The sequence below is a fragment of the Neopsephotus bourkii genome, unplaced genomic scaffold (genome assembly GCF_033783945.1).
Source record: "Neopsephotus bourkii isolate Nb327-2 ecotype Australia unplaced genomic scaffold, CSIRO-AGI_Nbou_v1 NB_787, whole genome shotgun sequence".
In the NCBI taxonomy this organism is placed as follows: Eukaryota; Metazoa; Chordata; class Aves; order Psittaciformes; family Psittacidae; genus Neopsephotus; species Neopsephotus bourkii.
In genome coordinates this window covers 1,784,505-1,799,316 of record NW_026901283.1, presented here as the reverse complement: position 1 = coordinate 1,799,316, position 14,812 = coordinate 1,784,505, and the positions used below count along the sequence as shown (strand labels likewise).

The 14,812-nt window shown below is 37.5% G+C and overlaps 1 long non-coding RNA gene across 1 annotated transcript in view; it reads left to right on the top strand.

Moving 5' to 3' along the window:
- Window positions 1-1,251: 1,251 nt before the first annotated feature.
- Window positions 1,252-14,812, top strand: part of LOC133213202 (uncharacterized) — a 34,807-nt gene continuing 21,246 nt past the window's right edge. The window contains exons 1-2 of the long non-coding RNA XR_009725721.1: window positions 1,252-1,333; window positions 7,410-7,519. This is a non-coding gene — a long non-coding RNA (uncharacterized LOC133213202). The remainder of the gene's footprint in view (window positions 1,334-7,409; window positions 7,520-14,812) is intronic.

Here is a 14,812-nt window from a genome sequence, read left to right as displayed (position 1 = left end):
GCATTCACATTCTCTGCAGTGCATAACCTGTTTGTCTTCTCTTTCAGAGCTCTTCACCACCCGTGTTCATACATTATCAAATGATTGACTTATGCCTTGGGTCTTCAATCTCTCTCATATTCCTCTTAGGCATAGAAATATGTTATCTGCATACTTTCTACTATGCTGCAGATAAAGTTTATACCCATAGATACCTGTGAAATTACTTCCTTAACCTATTCCAGTTCATCTTTAAAGCTCTCCTTGACAACAACTGCTTTGGGGATATGCTCTGCCACTGCTTGGGGTGCTGACCATTGTTTTCCAGTGTTCCCTCCACTGCCTGCATCCACCCATTTCTCTCATCTGATACTCAGGTATTGGAAATGCTTGACTCTAGGGACTCATCTCTTTCTCTCTACTGGTACAGCAAGTAGTCAAACAAGTTCCTGTCCCATGACTGGTCTCTGATTCATAATGATAGTAAAAGGAAATAACAATAACAGTAAGAAACAATAACAGGAACAACAATAATAAAAGAAACAAAGAAAGCTGTAGGTATTTAATACGAAATACACTTCATTGCAGTTTTCTAGAGCATGACATACAGAAGCACTGGCAAGAGCAAGGAAGAATGATGGGTAGGGTTGGAGGAACAAAGCCAGGTGAAATAAAAATCATGTATTAATATGATATTTTATGCTTTCTTTTTAATTAATTCAAATAAAACAAAACAAAACCCCAAAACCAAAACCAACCAACACACAAACAAACAAAACACAAAAAAAAACAACCCAAACAACAAACCAAACCCCCCACAATCCTAATAAATAAGAAAGAGATAAAAACCAGGAGGAAAAGAGAGAATCACAGGAAACGAACAGGAGAAATGCAGATGGCACACAGAAATGTCAGACAAAAGTAGTAATACAAAGTCAGGAAATTGTTACCCCTAGTGCTGAGTTTGGCCCACAGTCATGCATAGCACTACTTAAGCCACCTTCCAATATCAATAGTTCACTGTAATGCATGCTATAATGTTAGGTTTTATATTTATGTTTACTCATTCTTATGTGAACTCCACTTGCAGAGCTTAAGGAAAACACATCTTTCCACAATTACTTTTTTAAAGATGAATGCTGAGTACAGAACTACCTCACTTTTATTGCCTTTCACCTCCTCATTTCTGACATCAGTGGGAAATAACCATCTGTGTAACTACCCAAATACATCTGTGGGAAAAAATCTATGCCAGGAAATAATATTACACTCCTAACATCCCCTTAAGCAAGGAAGTTAAGTGACGCAGACATCTCTGTCCCTCTTCTCTTGTGCCCACACTAGAGGGTCAGAGGTGAGAACCTGGCTTTGAATGCTTGACTTCCATGGGGCTCCTTTGGCTTTGCTGGCACCTTTGTCTCTGGTACTTACGTTGCAGCTTGTTGCCTCCCTTATATCTGTCTTGGAGCATATGGTAAGAGATTCCTTGTGACAAAGTCTATGGAATCTTTACTCATTTTTGAATGCAAGAATTCTGAAGTTTGGGGCTTTGTTCTTCTGATGGGGTTTTTGTACACTTGGCTATTACTTAAAAAGCTAGGAAAAGATGAAAGTAATATTAAAAAAAAAAAAGTCAGGCTCACTAGCAGATCTCTGGAGTAATGTGTTGTCTTTAGGTTTAAAACTGGAATGCTTCACAGTAGCATTGATATGACAAACAAAGGCAAACCCAAGCAATTCAAAGGACATTAATAGTTGATGTACAAACTTTTAAGAAACAGCAGGAAATTTGGACTAAATAAAAGCAGAAGTAAGGAGAGACAGCTGGGAGAGGGGAAGAAGAAGACTCGAAATCTTGTGCCAGCAAATGATAAAGTACAGTTTTTATAAGCCTACTTTCTTTATTCTCTATCCAAATTAAAGAAACATTTTGCTACTGTCAGTAACGTTTATGCACTGACTAAAGCTAAAAACATGCTGGTGGTGGGAATTTTAAGTAGTTTTAGTCAGCACAACATGTGTAAAATACATGCAAAAAAAAAAAAAAAAAACCCAAACCAACCCAATGTGTTGTGTTCAAATTTAAGTTTCTATTTAAAAAAAAAAAAAATAAGAAGTTGACCTTGAAACCTTTCTGCACATGAGTAGTCACTTCAGGTCAATAATAACCATGCAGATATTTCAAAGCACTGCACAAGCATTCATTTATCAACAGGAAAATTTAGGCTTATAAAGACAAGTCCAGCAAAAAAAGGATTTACAGGATCAGGTCCTAATTTTTATCTGTCATATTTAAACTGATTTAAAACTAAATACCTTCGAAAGCCTGAGGTAAAATACAGTACATATACTTATGAGTTAAAGAGGCTGTAGAAAGCACAGAAGATAAACTTAACAAGGTAAGAACAGGAAGTTCAGTGCCTCTTTATAACCTTTGGGTTCGGCATCCATATGTTTTACAACTGCCAAACCTTTTCCAGCTTTCTCTTATTCTAAAATGCACTTTAAAATAAAACACTGACATAGATGTATGTGCACAAGTACATCAGTATTTACAATGAATTTTTTAAAAAGGGTATTTCTAGTCAAGGTGGAGAGCTTGATATAATTTCATTGAAATCACAAGCCATAGATAAGAGCTTAGTTGCATCATTAGGTAAAACCTGAGATGTTCAGAAATGCACATTTATAAACATAGCTGTTCTGGCCACAGGCAATGAGGACAGTCTTTCTTAGAACCTCTGTACTAAGGAAAGCGTATTTCTTTCTTTAGGTCTTCTTGTGCCAACATTTTTTGAGCAGAAGTTGAAATCAATGATTTTCCCTGCTTAAAAAATTGATGGTTTTTGTGTTACATACTACAGAGGGGTCCAAGACACACACATGGAGCTGCATCTAAAAGAGTCATTGCAGCAGCCCAGAACAATTCCATGACTATTTCCATGAATTATGTCCCTCCTTTGTTGAGGTTCCCAATAGTCCAGATCTGTACAGAAAGCCATTCCTCTTTTGCAATGGAGTGACACACACAAAGAAACCTTTTTCTAGTCCAAATATATGCGTTTGTAAGCTTTTAGTGCAAGCACCGTGAATCTTGGGCGCTTTGACTGAAGGACTAGAAAAGGTAACTTTGTACTATTGAAGAAAAATCCCTCTGTGAGCCAAAGCCTGAAGCAGCAGGCGTTACAGAGCCAAGCTGGCAAATGAACAAGTGGAGATGAATCTTACACAGGGCTGTCAACATGCTAACGAGGAGAACATTCCAATGGTAAATTAAATCATATTGAAGCTGTATTGCAAATAGCATATTAAAAGTATGGAATAAAGAAAAAAACAATTGCTATTGGTGCAAGATGGTAAAGCCGCACCAATGGTGACAAACATTGCACAAAAAATTGGGTCTAGCACAGGATTTTCTTATACTTGCAGTCTAAATCAACCCTGGCATCTGGACATGAAGAATGTCAGCCTAAGTTGGTCCCAGCTAGTAAACAGACAGTTCAAAACAGATTTTTCATGTTGGGAATAAAAGCTTCTCATCAAAAAGCTGATAAGCAGCTACAGGGAGACAGCCCTACAATAATCAATCATCAATCAGTTATAGAAAGTGCCTATTCTGCCATTATACAAAGATCATCGTTACTATATGTACACTGTTCTCAAGAGAGAAGAGGTAATGGTTTCTTTCAATGACTAAAGCAATAGTTTATATGCAGTAGAACACAGTTCTAGGAAAATACAAACACAAACAATTTCAGAGAAAAATATCAGACAACACAGACTGAAGGAATAGCATTATTGAAGGAGCCCTATCCTTCTATTTCTTACTTCATTTAAAAATTGCAAAATTATAACTTTTCCCATTTAGGAAAAGGGAAATGATATTTTAATCCACAGCAAAATATTCCTAAGAATTTAGAACTTAAAAAAAAAAAATCCAACAGCCCCCCCCCAAAACCCAAACAAACAAAACCCCAAAACCAAAGCAAACAAACAGAAAAAAAACAAACAAACAAACAAACAAACAAAACCACAAAACACCCAACTTTTTTTTTATTCCCTTTCAAAATGACAGGGAAAAGTGCACTGGTCCAAATTTTGACAGTGGAAACTGATTTAATGAAATGTGTGCGCTTTCAGAGTAAGCAGAGGGCTATTTTAAGCTCCATGGAAAAAATAATGAATAATATTAGAAGGTTTACAATATTAGTTTAAGGTAAAGGTCAAGTATCTAAACAAAATATGGGGTCTAAATACAGTATAAATCTAAAATATCTAAAATAAAGTATGTATCTAAACAAACCTTCTGCATAAATTCAAAATCAGAGTGCAATAATGGTTTGAATCTGCAGAAGTTCTTTATAATTCATAACTCTTGAAATCTGCAGATAATAACATTAAATCCCCTGGAAAATGGGGGTGGAAGGAGAAAAAGCTTTTCTGCTGTTTATTTTTGAAACATAGGCATTTTCTTTCTCTTAAGTAAGCCTACAACCACCCTGGCACCTATTCTGCACCACTAAATAACAACTGGATGCTCATGCTTGGAAAGCTGTGTGAGGGAAGCAATTTAAAATTTATTTTCATAGTGGAAAATAGGTTTTGCCAAAATAGTTTCAGTTTATGAAAGGAGAGAACAGCTGTATTTGGTTTATAATAAATCTTTCACAAATCAGTAAAAGCAAATAGACAGCACAACTGCAACCCATAAAAGTGGAAAATATTAAACAACAGACAGTGAAGTTGTTAAACTTTCCCACAGATGCTGTTGGTAACAAGCCTCTGCAGAATACATACGTGAAAAGTGCATAAAAAGCAAACCTGAAGGCAAGGGGCATCAGAATGATGAAGAATTACTTATTAGAGAAATATCCTATTAAGGTGGTTATTCTGGCTATGGAGGAAGGTGTCTCCAGCAGTTTCCTACTCCCATTACTGAATGTTAGTGCAGAATAATTACTTGCTTGCCAAAAATGAGAGGACATTGACCCTGCAGACTTATTGAATTCATACTGCTTGCCTCCAGGCCATGTCGGGGGTTATTCAATTTTGCCTGAGGAGGACAACCTATTATGAGAGATGAGTCAAGAAGGCATCTTCCCTGATTGCCCACCAAAACCATTATTGCAGTGTGGAGAGGGCATGAACAGCGGGTGGACGGACAAGGCAGCGCTGATCCCGATTACCGGGGGACCGGATACAATTTGCATTACGAGCAGCAGTGGAGCTCAGGGCAATCAGCCAGAGACAGGGCTGCTGGCTGCGCAAGCATCGCGCAGCTAATTGCTTGTGCTTGGCCTGGCAACCTTCACCCTTGTGAGGAGGAGGCTGATTGGCTTGATCTGCATCTGGGTGAATATTTGTGCATTGACAAAACCCTACAAGTTATCCCCAGAGGAAAAAACAAATGTTTCAGATGCTGTACGTTTCTGCACCTTGGACATTGCCTCTCATTACAGCATTATTGTTTGACATTGATGTCTTTCAGCCATTTAACAAGGCAGAGTTAAGTCACAGCTTAATTTAAAATGAACAGACTAACAAAAAAAAACCAACAAGCCCCCCACCCAAAAAACCAAATATGCACCAAAAGAACTAAGAAATCCAACCCCCCCCAAGAAACTAAAATAACAGATTAATTTTTGTTGAACAATAAATATGCATTTATTTCCAACAAACTTGCCCCAACATCAATCACTTTAATCACTTTAAATGAGGCTCCCCTTTTTAAATGAAAGCTCTTCACAGGTGCCTCAGCTTTGAAAGGGGCAGTGCTGTGTTACATACCTGAATACAGTTGTTTAATTTATGGAACTAATTGGACATGTAAAATAAATCAATGTTTTCCAGTTCTCAATGGATATGCTCTTCCCAGCATTGCCTGGTGATAGTGATATTGATCTGAAACCTGACTCAAAGCAAAATGAAACAACTAGAAATGCTATGTGGCTCATTTAAATATGTTGGATTTTATTTGGACCACATTAAATTCTTTGCTTGAAGAAAAAACAGAAACTTAATGAAGGAGTTCATGTGAAAACATGGGCATCAGCATGGAAAAAATGCAATTATTTCCTCAGTTTTGTTACTGGAAAAGTGGGGAATCATCCTCCTGTCTTGCATCCTATTTTCCAATATTTTGGGTAGTCTGGAAGTGTACAACTATGATGGAAAGCTGTTACCTCAAAAAAGAAAAAGCAAATCCTAACATCCAAGAAAGCTTAAAATACCTTTTTCTAGGTTTTAAAGTTAGTTAAAACCTACAGCTAGTAAGCTTGCAAAATTTAAATCAAATATGAATTTTAATGCATCTTAGTAAATGTGTGAAAGCCCACATTTCATTGTTTTGCTGTCCATGTTAGCATAAATTATCACCTTTAAAAGGAGAACAGAAAATTCTAATGTTACCCACGGATCACCAAAACCAAGAGCAAGGCAAAGTGGGTATAATTTCTTCTGACACGGTGACCAGTCTGTAGGGACAGATTGGTAGACTGGGTATGTAACTACAAGTTACCAAATTGAAACTGTGTCTTGGATTATAATGAAGGCAAAAAAAGTGAGATGAAGACATTGTGTCAATTTTGTTTACAGTTCACAAGAGCAGCCCATATTTAAGGGTTTGGTTTAAGACTGATTAAGTCAGTTCTTTCCTCAGAAAAAACCCATCATTGTTGTTCTTAAAAAAAAATAATAAATCTATCTGTTCATCGTAACTTCTTTCATTCACATATTCCTTTCATTAAACAAAACAATAATCGTCAGAGCAACAGCGAGGTGCATAAACATATTGTGTCACTTTGGCTACCTGGGGCATCCCTTTTGTCCAGCTGTTCCAGAAGGGCTCAGATCTCACATCCATCTTGGGTCATCTTCTCTCCAGTTGCACTATCTAGATCGAAACAAGGTTCAGGCACCTGATTCACATCATACAGAAACATTACAGAACTATTATAAAGCACTATATAATATTAAGTAATCACTGAAAACCATTCAAACCTTGCTCTGGAGAATGTTTTCTTAATTTTCTCCCTGGCTTTTCTGCAGTGAGCATTCCTGTAACATCAGACAGTTTCAGTGCAGTGGGACAACTTCTGCCTGAAGTGAGCCAAGGGACCTCTGGCTAAGATTCCCCTTGTCACATTTTCTATGTGTATCCCACACATTGCATGATGGAAAGTTCTTGAGCAATATACTACTATAATGAGATAATGATAACAACAATATTTTGCATTCTCAGTTGATGTTTATTCAGTTGAAAGCTAAGTCCCAAGTTACATGAAAGGGCTGTATTAAAGAAGACTCCATTTTAATATTTACAAACTTCTTAGTGCCTGACTTGGCAACCACCATAACATTTTTTCAACCACAGGGGTTTTTGAAAGCTGGACTGGGAGAAACTCTGGATGGATATTTTGTTTTACTTCCAGGCATGCTAATGAAAGAAATTGCTCTGTGTATCTTCATAAGGACATCCAAAGGCTTCATGAGCTGTGCTGAGATTCACCATACCTTGTCTACACTAGAAAGCAACACACAGGTAAGGGCAGAGGATAAATTTAATTCTTATTCCTGTGTGAAAAAGAAAGAATAATAGTTAAAATAGTAAACCCACAATATTTTGTGTAGTCTCTACACAAATGTCATCTACCTGCCCTTTCCACAGAAATCATACCAATTCACATCTCAAGATACCTGAAGATTATTCTCAAGATGAAACACAGTTTTAATGATTCATTCTCCAGTGCAAGCCTGCCCCAACCTAGAGACAGCTCAAAATACTTAAGCTAAATCTGGTTTTAGTTCCATTAGAAAATATGACTACTGGCTTTCCAAACTTCTCTTAAGGAAGCATTTTTGCATACAGCTTTTCTTGCAAAAGTGATGACAGATAGGTACTATAACAGGACCACAGCGTTTCTGTGGCCCCAGTAACTTCACTGTAGATGCAAATATTTTTCAGATGATATTCAGAGTCCACTGTCCCTAGGAAATGTACTTTAGCACAGGATGGATCCTCACAACCTGCAGAAAAAAAGCCCTGCAGGATGATCATGTACTTTCCAAAGGGCTGTTTACCAGAAATATATGGCTTTTTATGGCCAGAAAGACAAAGCTCAGTGTTCCCACTTGTTAAATTCTTGACTTGGATATCTCAGAAGTGCACCAGATAGATTTCTCTTTTTTTTGCATCTTTTTTTTATGTCTTTCTGACTAGGTGACCAGCTTTACTAATATCCCCATTGGATCTCTAAAAGTAAGTATTCTGTAATGTTTACTTTATGAGAGAGTCAGATTAACCAGAAATGACAGGACAGAGAACAGAGACATGCTGCTCAACTCTGCCCTTCATTCACAATTCTCTCATGAAATCATCAACAATTTTGCATGACTAAAAGCAGGAAGATTTGGCAAAGGAGATGATGATGTTGAGCTCTGTCCTGCTCTACAAACAGGCATCCAGTCTTCCACATTCTGCTGTGGCAGAAAATGGCTTTTTTAGCATTTTGCATAAAACAAAGCTACTCCTCTGAGGATATTGGCCCTTTATTTTCAAAAGCAACCTTCCTCCTACCACTGGAAGTGCCTGGAACTCAATCAGCACCTCATCTGAAAGGATTGACTTGAGACATTGATTCTTGAGGTGCTGGATTAAGGCAGTAGGAGTGAGGCAGATTGATCCCATTTGTAGATTTGACTTTCAGCTTTTATGCTACAGAAACCATTTTTACATTTTTCAACTCCTTTTTTCTGTCTAGCTTTTAAGAGAGAAAACGATTTTTCCCTGAAGTCATTTTAGACTCACAGATACAAAAGCGTGTCTGTGGCCATTTCAGAGAATTTACTAATTGCATCCAACGCTTCAGTTTTATTTCTGGTTTCATACTAAATAAGGATTTTCTTTAAACATATTTTGGAAACAGATTCTTTTAGACCATCAACATATTCTATTACATAAATTACTTTTTAGACACTCTTTTATGCCAGACTGCTTATCTAATGCAGTGCAACAAATCAAAAAAAGCTCTTAAACTGTAATACAGAAATAAGTAGCATGTCTTTAAAGAATGTTGAAACTCTAAAAAGAAAACTTTTCTGCCAGACTCCAAGTTATACAGAGCCCTTTTTGTAGCAATCCACAAAAGCATGTTACCAGAAACTCAACAGGCTCTGTAAATTAAAAATCCCTGGGAGAAATGATGAGGAGCACAGGACCAACAAAACATCCTTCTTCACTGTTTCTCTGCTCGAAATAATTTGGCTAAAATAAAAGAGTTTTGCTTTCCAGCAGTCCCTGAGTGCCAGGGCAATGCTTGGGAATCATCATTAGCCATACATTTGAGTAAAGCATAAATATGTTAAAACTGCCTCTGTAATGGACAAGGTCCTCTGGCACTGCATATGTTACTTCTAGTCATGGACCGTAATTCTGAGCTCAGCAGTGTTCACATACATACCTCCATTTGGGACAGCATCAGTAAAAACTTAAAGGTCTCTGGTTTCCATATGATATTTTCATATAGGTGGATTTTGCTCTGCAATGGAGGATTAGGATTAGAGTACAGACATTCTAAAACTTCATGGCTTCTTTCCCAACCTGGGTGGTTCTTATTAGAATCACATGGGGACATAAACCGATCATAAAAATAGTAAATCTGTTATTATTTCAGTTATATTTATTATTCATACATGGGATATATTGTGAGAAATATAAATTCTAAATCTAAATCAGCAAAGTGATATTAATAAATAAATCACCCACACCGAGTTTCCAGGACATGAGAATTGTTTAAGTAAACAATAAACTTTGAAAATCATCTTTTGAGTGGCTTGCACTATTCTATACAGCACATCAAAACCTGGTGTGTAAGGCGAAGGCATTTCTATGACAGAGCTGTCCAGGTTTGTATATTTAAAAGTAGGAGCACATGTACCTAGAAAAGAAGGCCATCAAACTGGTAAATGGAGAGAATCCCAACAAGAACTAGATCTAGGTAGATGGAGAGAATCCCAACAAGAACTAGATCTAGGTAGATGGAGAGAATCCAAACAAGAACTAGATCTAGGTAGATGGAGAGAATCCCAACAAGAACTAGATCTAGGTAGATGAATGAGTGAAAGAAAAAACCCATCTTATAAAATCACAATATAATCTTCAAGGTTAAGACTAATTTGGGGTGAGAGGACCTAGAGAAAAGCCTTGTCAAAGCTGGGTGGAATGAATACACCAGAATGATAGGCTGCTATAGGCAGCTCAGGTTGACCTGACTTGCCTAAAGTGACTGAAACGGGAGGCACTGGCAAGAGGAAATAAATAAATAAACCTTTGAACCAGAGTTGACAATAAAATGTGTGAGAGAAAATGGTAAAGAAACTGGCAGAGATACTAACCTGAGTAGAAGAAAACAGATCCAGGGTAATGGCGTAGAGGTGTCAGTTTGCTTAAATAAAGTCGTCACTCAAAAGATAGAAATAAAGACAAGAATAAGGTCCTCTGAGTGCTAATATGCACTTCTGGCCTGACTGCAACCACAAATATTGTAATAGAAAAAACCAGCTCAGCAGCCGTGATTCGAAACAGAATAACCAGCTTCAGTACAACTGGGAGCAAACCTTTTGAGCTCTTTTCCTCTCCTTAATTGGTTTCCTTAACAGTGTTTTCCCTCTACCCACGGCAATTCTCTGATGTTTTCTCCCAGAAGTTTTCTCCGGGTTCTTGAAGCACCGCTGAAACACATAAAGTAAGAGTATCGAGCCAAATCACATCTCAGAACTAGTTGTCCAGCCTTGGTTCCCCAAGGAAGTACTAATTTCAAGCACATGGCCCAACAGGTTAGCACCTTGCACTCAGATAACCTCAACTCAGTGGATTTCTGGAGGATGTGATTGACTTTTCTTGCTTAGAGATGTGGGGTAAAAATGTCTCTTTGTATTGTTTACAAGAAAAAAATTGCAGACCTGCTTCTGCAGATTTTTATGCAATACATCTGAAGGTGCAAAATGACCCAGTGACATGGTGGGCTGTACACACTGACTGCTGTGTTTAGACTTTCTGTGTTATGATCAAGTCTGAAACATGTGACACAACTCTCGGTGCCCTTTAGTTATTGGACAGCCATAAATGAACTCCCAAGAGCAAATGCTAGCACTAGGATGCGGATAACTCTTCCTAAGGAATGTGAACTGTGCATAGGAAAGGTTATTCAGAATGGTGACCAGAAATAAGAAGGGAGGTCAAGTATTTTAAAATGTATTTTAAGCCAGGACCTAGCAGGGCAGCAGCCCACAGCCTAAACACCAACCGTGGGAAAATGTGATGCGGTCGATGAGTCAGCCTTGTCACTTGCAGATGCTGCAACACATGCAGGCTGCTACTTTCCAAAATAAGGGTTCACAGATGAGGACAGGGGCGCACATTTCAGACTTGTAAATGCTGTGCACTATTTCTTCCCGCATGCCTGTCACCTCTGAGAGTCAGCAAAGGAGCTCACCTCCCTTTTCTGCTACTGGCAGGTCTCAGGCAGCCATGCTGCATGCCAGGTCACAGCTCTGCTGCATCCCCTGCACCAGCCCCAGCCTGACCCTGGGAGCCTGGAATGGAGTACAGCTTCTCCCAGCACTGCCTCTGCTGGAGCAGCCACTGGAGCCAGGGTCAGATGTTAATTTCTGGTCTTCTCCCAGGGCCTAATACACTTTCCATTTCAAATTTTATTTGCTGTAAGCTTTCAACTTTTTGCTATCTCAGTACATGTGCCATGTCTTACTATGAGTTTTGAATGGAGTTGAGTTATTCTAAGGCATTATTTTCTGTCTTGTTTCTCCAGCCTTTGTGAAGAAGCTGTAGAAATTCTCACCTCAATGTCAGAAACATTCTTCCATTCAGGGTGACCATTTGTCAAAAGACCTTTTAAATAAAGAAAAGCAAAAAAAATTAAACATTCTGTACTGTGATCTAGCAGCTGGTTTTAACATAGGAGCACCAGCACCACTTGCTGAATTTTTTTTGCCTAATGTTTTTTTGAATGTATGTGTGAGAATGCTGGCATATAAAACATTAGGCTATCATTTGGCATCTGGAACAGTGGTGCAGCAATTAATAGCTTCAGCTTGCAGATAACATTCATATTGACCACTGATCTATTGAACTGTTATATTTAGAAAGGAAAATCTCATAGGCTATTGAATTTGAAGCTGTTCCAGCTACTCTGCAAGGCTCTTTTCTTGCTTCCTTTTCTCTCCCCTGCAGTGGAATTCTCCAAGGCAAATGGAGTAAAATATTTTGCTGGAGGGGATACTTTACTTTCAAGATTTATTCCTTTGCACCACAAATATAGCAAGGAGAAAAAAAAAATCAAAGACAATAGTAAAAATGTCGAAAGAATTAGAAAGTTTATTTTCTATCTCTGCATGAGAGTTTGACAGTCAAACAGGGATTTTTTGTTTTATCATGGGGGGGTAAATTTTATGTTAGGCAGCTACGATCAAACTGAAATAACAAACATTATTTTATTTTAATAATAGTAATTTTTCTTCTGATGCAATGTCAAGGGAAGAACTGTCCTTCCTTCTCAGACATCTGCTACAGAGAAATTGCTAATTATCTTGACAGACACAACCTGAAATCTTGTTTCAATTAGTTGTGATCTATATACTGTAAAATATATCAAAGAATAATGCATACAAGCCTGTTAGCATGCTAGCAGCATGTATTTATAGATGTTTTGTCTCTGTTTACAGTGTCTCTATTTGCAGTGTCTACCCATAGTTTGTATGTTGGGTTAATACTTGCCTTTGTATTTCCAATATGATGGTCAGACCATCATGCGCACACCCTGTTACCATCTACCTTTCTCTGAGGGAGGAAATATGCATTAGATTATTTAATAGTCTGCAAATCCAAACCTGAGGGAATATTTTGCTGGTCATTTCACCTTGTGCATTCTTCTCCTCTTTATTGTCTTCTTAAAGCATCATGAATGACTTTTCTGCTGTTATAAGTGTTGTAATGAAAACAAACAAATACATGTTATTATTAAAGAGATTCTTGCCAGGAGGTAAAAGAAAGATGTGCTCCTATGAGAATTGCTTACATATTCTGTGGATTGGAGATAGTATAGCTTTACATTTATTGAAATTGTCTTTCCCCCCTCTAGTTCTAAGAAAATGTGCCTAAAGCTATTATCGCATCTATCGACTCTGTGGGATTTAATGGACGTGGCTTCTGCTCCCAAGTGGCTGGAAAATGACCTCTATGAAGCAAAGTTCAAGCAGAGTGAAAGCTCTGAGACTGAGATTAGAGACCTGTCAGTTGCCTGGTAAGATAAAAGTGTAAAATTATATGTGACGCTCAGTTCAGTCACATCAAACAGCTCAGAAATGTTTACTGAATGAACTACACAGTCACTAATTACAGTTTCCCCTTAAGTATTCACATTATCATGGGCAACAAATACCCAGAGAATCTGGAAAGGGAAAGCTTCTAATAAGTATGCAACAATTACAGCAGGCATGGTTTTGCACCTTAATTTTCTTACAGTGATTATTTAGAGTGAAGAGGCAAGTTTGGCCTGTCATCACATACAGTGTCTCTCTATCTCTGTTTCAGATCTTCTGAGAAAAGGGTGTGATAAATCTTTAATAAAAATATAGTTACATGAGCATATCTACTAACACTAAAATAAACACAGCTTCCTCAAAGCATAGTAAGAAACATTGCCTTAACCTAGTGACCCTTAGTAACCATATTGCTCAGTATAGCCATATATATAAGGTCCAATTATTACAGCAGCAATAAAAAAACAGATGAATCAAAGTGTGTTGAAATTGCTCTTCCACTTCTTTCCAGAGGAAGTGTGTTAACCTTGTATGTCATGGATTTTTTTCCATTCTTGAAACTTTTTCCATGCTAAAAACTGTCTTGCTTTTGATATTTACTAACTGCATATTTTGCAAAGTAGTACAGAAGAAGAATAATGAAAGGTTCTCCTTCCTCAAGCAAGGACCCTGCTCTACACTTCAGTTATTACCCACAAAAAACTTTGACTATAGACATGATCCAGAAAGCAAAAGGAAGATGCTCAAGGAATTCTGACCTGAGCTTTGTAGGGCAGTTGCAGTAAGCTGACATAAGGCACTTCAACTGAGAAGGAAGGACAAGGACAGCTGGTGTCCACATGCTAGAAGACATGTTCCATCATCCACTTCCAAGACCACTGAGGCACCAAAGTCATTAATAAACCCACAGAGAGAGAAACCTGGGATGATCCATTTCCATGGACACACAGTAATGAAGTATTCAAGCATGCGGCTATACAGAAACAGAAGTGACTGTTCAACCTGTTGCCCTTTTCAAGCTGTATGTGGCTAATTTATGGTTCCTATTGGGTTTATTTGTCCTTTCTCTCTTTCTTTGAAAATGCATTTTACACAATGGGAGTATCTTTTTTTTTTTTTTATTCTCAGTGATTTTTTGTGTCGTGCTATACTCTATTCAGGAAAAGAAAAATCATTTTTATTGGTGGAATAACTACAGGAGATAAAAAATGATAAAAGGATATATAAAAACTCACAGTTATACTAAACTGTGGAGCCAGTCTGGAAGAAACTACTGTTTTGACATCTGCATATTTCTACTGTCTACTGAAAATATAGTTTAGTTAAAAACATAGCTTTATCTCTGGTTCTGAATTTAATATATACCTTTGATTTTTTTTATTCTTGTAATTTTTCTCAGATAAAAATTAGCTTTTTCCTGATCTTTGTTAATTCCAAATTCTGTAACATCATTAAAATAGCTTATTTAACAAATGCAGGACATTAATCTTCTGCAATA